This window comes from Notechis scutatus, chromosome 3 (assembly GCF_049901735.1).
Source record: "Notechis scutatus isolate UNSWTSFEM ecotype Mainland chromosome 3, rNotScu1.2, whole genome shotgun sequence".
NCBI classification, from domain to species: domain Eukaryota; kingdom Metazoa; phylum Chordata; class Lepidosauria; order Squamata; family Elapidae; genus Notechis; species Notechis scutatus.
The window spans coordinates 195,831,937-195,841,281 of NC_142011.1; positions in this window are offsets into that span (position 1 = coordinate 195,831,937).

Genomic DNA, 9,345 nt, shown 5'->3' on the forward strand with positions numbered 1-9,345 from the left:
ATTTAGCCAAAATTGTTGGATACGAGTACATTTCAAACTCATTGAGAGTTGCCTGACTACTTTTAGTCTAGAAGCTGCCAGCAGCCTGTGAAAGAGACCTGACAGTTTTCATTTTTTTTCCGAACTATTTTCCAGTGCAACAAAAACTAGGCAACACATCAATCCATCAATTGATTAAATTTTAAAATGTAAATTATGGAACATGCTAGAAATGATAGGAAGTGTTAAATCTTGCATTTAAAAATTGGTCTGATTGCCATATGAGGTATCCTTTATTTATCATTCGGATTGACCTCTATGCTGGTACTAAGGAAGAAAATTTATTATATTGGTTTCTCCAGATTATGTAGTACAAGACTTTTGTTTTCTTTTGTTACCAGTAAAACCTCTATGCCCTTGTTTTACAACCAGTGTGAAAATAGAAGCCATTAATTCCTTAGAATCTGCAGAATTACTTTACAAGGCTGACTGAACAATACTGTATATTGTTACTAAGAATACACTGCTGGAATCAATATTTTCATATATGTACATTACAATATAATAATTATGTATGAAGGGCAGAGTTTTATAATAATGACGGAGAACTTTTACCTCAAATTTCTTCTTGCAGCTTTGCAATCACATAACGTGTAAATCTCTGAGTATTTTTTAAAATTCATGTTCGGCTTTTTGTGTTCAATAAACCTCTAATCAACAGTTCAGCTGTCAACTGAAGAGTACAAGCAATTGCTCCCATTCCCAATTTCATTTAAAATGATTTATCTATTGATCACTTAACCAGGGAAGATGAATTGAGAGCTGGCAAGTATATGGACAGAATCTGACTTCCAGCCCAGCTGTAACTTGATGCTCAGAAGAAAAATAAACTTACATATTGGTAAAAAAAATCAGAAAATAAAATACAAGCTGAATAGTCAAGATCTTGTTGATGATCCAAGCTCTGTAAAGGACCTTGGAATACTCACCTCTAACGATCTAAGTGCTAGAGCCCACTGCAACTACGTAGCCAAAAAGGCATTAAGAGTTGTTAACCTAATCCTACGTTGCTTTTTCTCTGGTAATATCTCATTACTAACCAGAGCATACAAAACATTTGCTAGACCAATACTCGAATACAGTTCATCAGTCTGGAACCCACATTACGTATCTGATATTAGCACAATTGAGAAAGTCCAGAAATATTTCACAAGAAGAGTTCTCCACTCCTCTACTCGTTGCAGAATACCTTATGCCACCAGACTCGAAATTCTTGAACTTGAAAACCTTGAATTACGCCGTCTTCGGTCCGACTTAAGCATGGTATATAAAATCATACATTGCAATGTCCTACCTGTCAACGAATACTTCAGCTTTAACCATAACAACACAAGAGCACACAACAGATACAAACTCAAAGTAAACCGCACCAAACTTGATTGCAGGAAATACGACTTCAGCAATAGAGTGGTCAATGTCTGGAATACTCTACCCGACTCTGTAGTCTCTTCCCAAACCCCAAAAACTTTAACCTTAGACTGTCTACTATTGACCTCACCCTTTCCTAAGAGGTCTGTAGGGCGTGCATAAGCGCACCATCGTGCCTACCGTCCCTGTCCTATTGTTTCTCTTATTCTTTTATTTTTCTTATATGTACCCATTTCATATATTAACAACTATGTATACACTTGTACTTATTATCTTGTAAACAATTGACAAATCAAATAAATAAATAAATAAATAAAATAAATAAAAACTAAGAATGACTTGTAGGCCTGAATGTTTGCATGTGGTCTGGTCATTTGAGACAATTGTGATGATGATAAGATTTATGAAGTTCAACATGAACTGACAGAAAGTATTAGTGTTTAAGTCTTAGCCTGGGCTTTGTAGCCCTGCAGTATTCCAGAACTTCACTCAGGGAGACAGCAACAAACGTTGAGTGTCAATCCAAAGCAGAGTTTCCCAACTGTGGCAACTTTAAGATGTGTGGAATTCTGAGAGTTGAAGTCCACACATCTTAAAGTTACCAAGGTTGGGAAACCATACTCTAAAGCAGGGGTGTCCAACCTTGACAAATTTAAGACTTGTGGACTTCAACTCCCAGAATTCCTCAGCCAGCTTAGCTGGCTGAGGAATTCTGGGAGTTGAAGTCCACAAGTCTTAAAGTTGCCAAGGTTGGACACCCCTGCTCTAAAGCGTCCATTTCAGGACAGAGTCTGCCTGATGCTGTATCTTATAGCCACAGCAACTTCATTATTTTTTAAAAAAAATTACAATGAGAGGTACTCATTTTATTAACTTTACCTTTTAAATATATGCAAAGGGTGCTCATGAAGAAGACCATTGTCCACGGTCTACCATTATCTATCTGCAGTATTGATTTTGATAAGAGAATATAGAATATAGAATCTATCATGTACACAAGTGACGTTTTGCAGGGCCTTATCTCACTGAGATCAGCCAGGAAATTTACATCTTTTTCTGATGCTTTGAATTAGTAACAGGGTAAGCAAAGTATTACAAATTCCTTGATGTAAGCCATTATTGTGTCCCACCCACCCAAGCTGTTTGGAAGGGCAATATATAAGTGTTATCCTCTATTTTCCCCTCTATGCAGGAACAAGCCAGGAATTATTTCCATTTTTTATTAAACATCCTGGCCATTCTAATTTGTTTTATCTTAAAATGTTATTAACCGATCAACCCGACTCTGTCTCTCTGTCTATAGCCAAGTATTACTCAGTTGTCTATATATAGTACTTTATGCCATAGGATTGATTCTAACCCCTCTTAGATATTTTAGAATATTTATGTGTGTATGTGTATGTATGTATATACCGTGTATATGTGAATGTTTATACACAGAAAGAGAGAGAGAGAGAGATTCTAAAATATCTCTCTCTCTCTCTCCACACACGCGCGCACACACACACACACACACACACACACACATATAAATGACCGAATAAAGATTTGACGATGATGAATCAAAATAACTTCCACTTTACTCTGTTTGTTTTGTTCCAATGGGTAAGTAAGAATAATCAGGAAAGGCCAGGAACCAAAAATAATTTTAAAAGACATTCAATAACAAATAAGAACAGGCAGAATTAGCAATAATCCAAGCAAAGCATTATTGAAGAGTGGCTATGTGATGACCTAGGGCATGGCACAAAGGCAACACAGTCACATAAGTAAGAAAAGTCCCTTTAATACCTCCATTTTTGCCCTCAATGTCCAGTTATCTTCAGCTGGAGAAAAAACTCTCCCAAGCACAGCCTTTAAGTGGAGGAAATTCAGTCCGAAAACAAAGTACATACAAACTGTAAATAAAAATCCACACAAACCACGCTGCAGTAATTAACTTGACAGGGCAGGAGAAGGAATTGCAGACTTGAAAGGCCAGCAAAACACACAAAGTTGGGAAGACACCAGGAACCCAGATAAGCCTCAACAATACCAGATAATTCATGATTTGCTCTCAACAGTTGGCTGTGCGCAACTCTCCTTTTTAAACACTGTTCCCAGCTGCAGCTAATGAAGGGAATCAGAGCCTTTCCTGCCCCATAAGCCATGCAACTTATGTTGCTCCCTTCTCCGTTCCTCCCTGCATACCCTAGGATGAAGAGGGGGTGGGCCTGGATTTTCCTCCAAATTCCCTCTGCCTTGCTCTACCTCTCCCCTGCTCTGCCCAACTGGCCTTTGCCCTTCTCCAGTTTCTTCCACAGCCAACGGAGCCACACTCCCACTCCTTGTCAGCTGCTCAGCCTCCTCCTCGGAATCAGATTCCGACAGGAGCATGACAGGCTATCAGGAACAACCATGTGGAAGAAGTATTAATAAAAACTATGCATGCAGAAATAATTTTTTAAACAGCTAAAAGGAGAAATCCATGAGCACAGAAATATCAAGAAAACATCAATTTAAAGAAAAATTAAAATTGTTAAAAGCACTAGTAAAACAAGTACTGTATATTGTTATGCCTTTGATGTTACGTCTTCTAGAATGTCCTGAATTGTTAAATTCTCTTTTTACCAAAGAGAAACAATTTATCTTAAAAATTAAAGAGAAAAAAAATGTATTCCTCTGCAATGGTGGGATTGGTGGGACGGAATTTTTTCTTTATTTGTGCCGGTTTGGCTGCAGCTGGGCTGTGGGCGGGCTTGGTTGGTGCGCTTGACAGCTCCATATGTCGCGTCAAAGCGGCCTGGCGGCGCGCGGTAACGGAGGGCGCCGCGGGAACAGGGGCTGGTTCCTATCCACTCAAAAAAAATGGCACCCACTGTCCCAAGGCGGAGTCGAAGGGACCGAGTGGGGCGGCTGCCCAGTGGCAGAGGTGCCGAACCTGGCTGGCCGCTCCTGACCCGACCACTCCACCTACCGTTCCCCCTGGGGGGGGGGCCCGGGGGGCGGGGAAGAAAGCCACACTCGTGTGGGCCGCCCCGGGGCCGTCTGCAGCTGGTGGCGGGGTCGGGGGGGGGGGGGGGGGGGGGGGGGGGGGGGGGGGGGGGGGGGGGGGGGGGGGGGGGGGGGGGGGGGGGGGGGGGGGGGGGGGGGGGGGGGGGGGGGGGGGGGGGGGGGGGGAAGGTCAGAACCTGCTGAATACCACCTCTGTTCCTCTGAATCCCAAATAAGGTCAGAGTAGTTTGTTTCATTCATGCTGAATGTGAATTTATGTAATGACATACTTCTGAAGCCATACATAAACTGAAATTTAGTTACTATTTTAAATCTGCATTTCTTTACATGTTACTATGCAGTTGTAAAATTTCAGAAAATGTCTGTCGAACAATGAATTTTCACAAAAATGAAACATAAACTTAATATTAGGGTGATTGGTTTGTCAAATTACATACCTTGGCTAAGAAGAAGACATCAAAGGACAGGCGTTATTTGGCATTTCAGTTTCAATCAGAAAAGACAGGTTTATTTTTTTAAAAAAAAATTATTTTGTCAAGCAATTATAAGATAACAGGTATAAGTATAAACATAGTTATGGATACATGAAATGGATACATTTAAGAAAAATAAAAAAGAAACAATAAGGCAGGGACGGTAGACACGTTGGTGTGCTTATGCATGCTCCCTAATTGAGATTTAATTTCAGGTAATACATCACATGAAGTTAATCCAACTTAGAAATTTAGTTTTAGATAACCACAACAAACGTGTGGTCTATTTATGTGAGCTTATGTGTGTTGGAAGGGCAAGCGATTCAGAAATAAACATTCCAATACTAAAAAGAATTCCTGTTTTTAGGTCACAACAACCAGTTCTGTTATGAAACCATGAACAAAATGTTAGGCAGCAAATATCTGCAACACAGTTTCTCCAAATATAACCTTTACAAAGATCACCTTTTAAAGCAGGTGGAGATATGGATGGTTGACATTTTATTTTCTTCTCACTGATTCATTACCTCATGGCTTGGTCACATAATCCTGGTTGCCAGAGCACTTTATCTCAAAGTGACTCACAATCTGCATTTCTTTACATGTTGCTGTGCAGTTGTAAAATTTAGGGAAAGGTCTGTCAATCATCTCAAAAATCCAAACCTAGAAAAATGCAAAAGAAATTTAGACCTGTGGTGTCCATCAACTTATTCACAAGTCTTACTTTTTGTTGACCTAAAATGTTCCTCCGGTACCTTCAAAGCTTCTAACACACTCACTACTCTGCCTCAAATATATATCTAAAAGCTCCCAGCAATTGACTCAGCCTTAATTTTGAAGATTTATGTATGGATTAATTTGATCAAACATCTATCTTCCGTTACCATTCTTCTCATTTTGTGAGTTCCAGGCCTCTGTTAAACATAACTGTAACACTGGTAACTCTTTAACTTTAAGACTGCTAATCTTTTTTTAAATGTCAATAATAAAAATAATAAGGCGGGCTGTGGTTACATGGGACATATTAATGCCTATATTCATCAAGTTGTTTTTGATTTCTAGTGACCAACAAATCTCCTATTTCTAAAACAAGTATGTTACTTTATTGCAACTGTAAACAATGAAAAAAGTCACATTTCACGTTGCAAGCTACAAAATAACTGTGTTATAAATATTTGTGGTAAAACTCACTTAGTTTGATATATGAACTGCTGTTTCAATCAACTAACCTGCCTCTTCTTCTGTTATTTATTGTTACATATTTTTAATACTTGGCATATAAATATATCATTCAAAACTATGTTTATATGACTTGTAGAATTATATGGGTGATTTATTCGATGATTTTTTTTTATTTTTAAAATTATTTGATGATTTTGATCTATCCCTAATTCTTATTAAGGCTGATTTCTAAACAGCTTTTCTAACACCATAATTTTTACTTCTCCATTTTTATTTATCTATCATGGAAAAAGATGTTGAACATTAAAAAAAAAAGGGGGAGGAAAATGCTGTTTGCTCTTTCATCTTGATGAATCGCTCCTGTTTCCTTTTTAGCCCCTAGAGAGAAAATTTGAATAGAATACTTTATTGGCCAAGTGTGATTGGACACACAAGGAATTTGTCTTGGTGTAAATACTCTCAGGTACATTCAATAAGAATCAAGAATCATAGCGTACAACACTTAATGATAGTCATAGGGTACAATCAGCAATTAAATCATACTAGGAAACAGTCAAGTGGGAGGGGAGGGGTGAGAAGGAGTGGTGAGAAGATTAACAGTAATAGTAGTGTACACTTTGTAAATAGTTGCAAAAGAAGATGCAAAAAAAAAAACCCAAATGATAAATGCATCAACATGAATCATATATTTTACTAATAATGAGTTCCACAGATCATAGCAAATTCTAACCAAGAGAGAAATTAAGGATGTTATCCTATTAATGAAATTCTTCAAACTCTTCTGAAGTGGCAGAAAAATTAAGTCACGTGATAATCTCACTACCAATCTTTATCTTGACATTTTTGCAGAGGTTCACTCTCAAATATGTGAGAGGCTAATCTGAGGACCACCTAAAGACTAACTTATTATACCAAGGGCTACGACATTGAAGCCTTTGCATCCTTTGATTGAAGAGTTAATAGCAATACCACTTAGACTTATATACCGCTTCACGGTGCTTTGCAGCCCTCTCTGAGCAGTTTACAGAGTCAGCATATTGCCCCCAACAATCTGGGTCCTTATTTTACCGACCTAGGAAGGCTGGAAGGCTGAGTCAACTCTCAGCCAGTGAGACTCGAACTGCCAAGCTGCTGGCAGCTGGCAGTCAGCAGAAGTAGCCTGCAGTACCGCATTCTAACCACTGCCCCACCAGGGCTCTTAAGACAGTGAAAAGAATCATGATCCATCATTAAAAACATAATATCCTATAAATATACATAGCTTAGATTAGCGGTGTCCAACCTTTCTGGCTTTGCAGACTGGCAGGGGAAGAGGGGGTGGTTGTGTGTGAGTGGTGTGTGAGCATGTGTGCATGTGCAGCTCCATTTGCACAAGCAACAGGCACACCTGCCTGCCACTCGCACATATGGAGCTGCACGCATACTCGCTCCCACTTCAAGGGTCCTGCTATGAATGGGCAGCGGCCTGGTAGTGGGCATTTGGGAACTCCTGGCTTAGATTTTTTTTTATTAAAAATGTTACTGCAGAACATAATTACTTTTTATTATCATTCCACTTTGGCTGTGGCAGTAGTGGTTGAATCATGACAACTGAAATAGTTGATGTCATGGAGTTACCTCTTGGACAGCTAAGATTAGTGAAGCCATGGACACCTTCAGCCAGTTCTGACAGGTTCTGGAGAACCAGTAGCAGAAATTTTGAGTAATTTGGAGAACCGGCAAATACCACCTCTGACTGGCCCCGCCCCCATCTATTCTCTGCCTCCCAAGTCCCAGCTGATCGGCTGGGTCTTCTTTGGTTGCCTTGCACAGGAGAATGGAGCTGTAAAGCAGGTTAGTGGGGTGGGATGGGAATGGAGATTTTACAGTATCCTTCCCCTGCCACACCTACCACACCACACCCACCAAGCCATGCCCACAGAACCGGTAGTAAAAAAAAATGAATATCACCACTGGACATTTTGGACAGATTGAGATTAACTTGGTGTTGACCAGTGGTAGGATTCAAAAATTTTTACTACTGGTTCTGTGGGCGTGGCTTGGTGTGGCAGGGAAGGATACTGTAAAATCTCCAGTCAGAAGGTGGTATTTGCTGGTTCTCCGAACTACTCAGAATTTCCGCTATCGGTTCTCCAGAACTGGTCAGAAGCTGCTGAATACCACCTCTGGTGTTGACTCTTAGCAACCACATCAGTTGATTTGCTCCTGGATGATCTCTCCTCACCCTTGTCCTTCGGGTCTTCCAACGGTGTACCCATCCATGCTGTAATTGAGTCCATCCACTTTGCCGCCGGTTGCTCTGATGTTTCTTTCCACTCTTCCCAGCGTTACAGACTTCTCAAGGGAGCTAGGGGTTTTTTGGTGCTTCTTATATCCAGAATATTTGTGCTTTGAGTGAGAACTTTGGGTTGATTTATTTCATGATCCATTATTTCATCTTCCTTGCTGACTATGGTATTCTCAGAAGTCTTCTCCAAGATAAAGTTGAAAAACTTTAATCCTCTTGCTATTCACTTTTGCAAAGCCAACATTCACTTCCATAGAGTGCCTCATGAAAAAACATTGCCTGCACAATTCTGACCTTTGTGGATACAGACACACTAAGGCACTTGAATATCTTTTCCAAGACCTTCATGGTTGTGCTACCAAGTGCTGGTGTATTTCTTGAGTGCTGGTTTCTTTATAGCTGATACCATGTTTCCTCAAAAATAAGACCCAGTCTAATATTGGGGGGGGCCCTCCAAAATAAGCACTAGGGCTTATTTTGGGGAAAATATGATTTCAGCGTGATCAGCCTGGCTGGGCGCCCCATTCCCCAGCGCGCACATAAGAGGCGACAAGCACCTGGGGACTGATGGTATCCGGCAGCAACTGCAGCAGACCGGTCCCTTGGTCAGTACACTTTGGGGCTATGCAGCCAATCCAGCGCAGGTGAGTCAGTTCCCTGTCCAAGCAGCAGACGGAGGCAGAGGCGTGAGGGAAAGGCAGGCGATCCAAACATGCCACATGGATCATGAGAAACCCAAGAGTCAGTGGGCCAGAGCAGGTGGGTGACCATGGGAGGCTCATCTTCACACACTGGTGGCAGAGGTGCGGGATGGAAGGCAGGTGATCCCAAAGTGGTGTGCAGGTTGCAGACAAACTCAGAGACACGAAGACAAGCCACCTTCTGCAGCCAGGAGGCCGCTCCAGCCCATCAACTCTTGGCTTTACCACAACCTGCATGGCCCATCCAGATTGTGCGCTCTCCACCTGGCCACGCCCACCAATAGATACAAACTTCACCGCA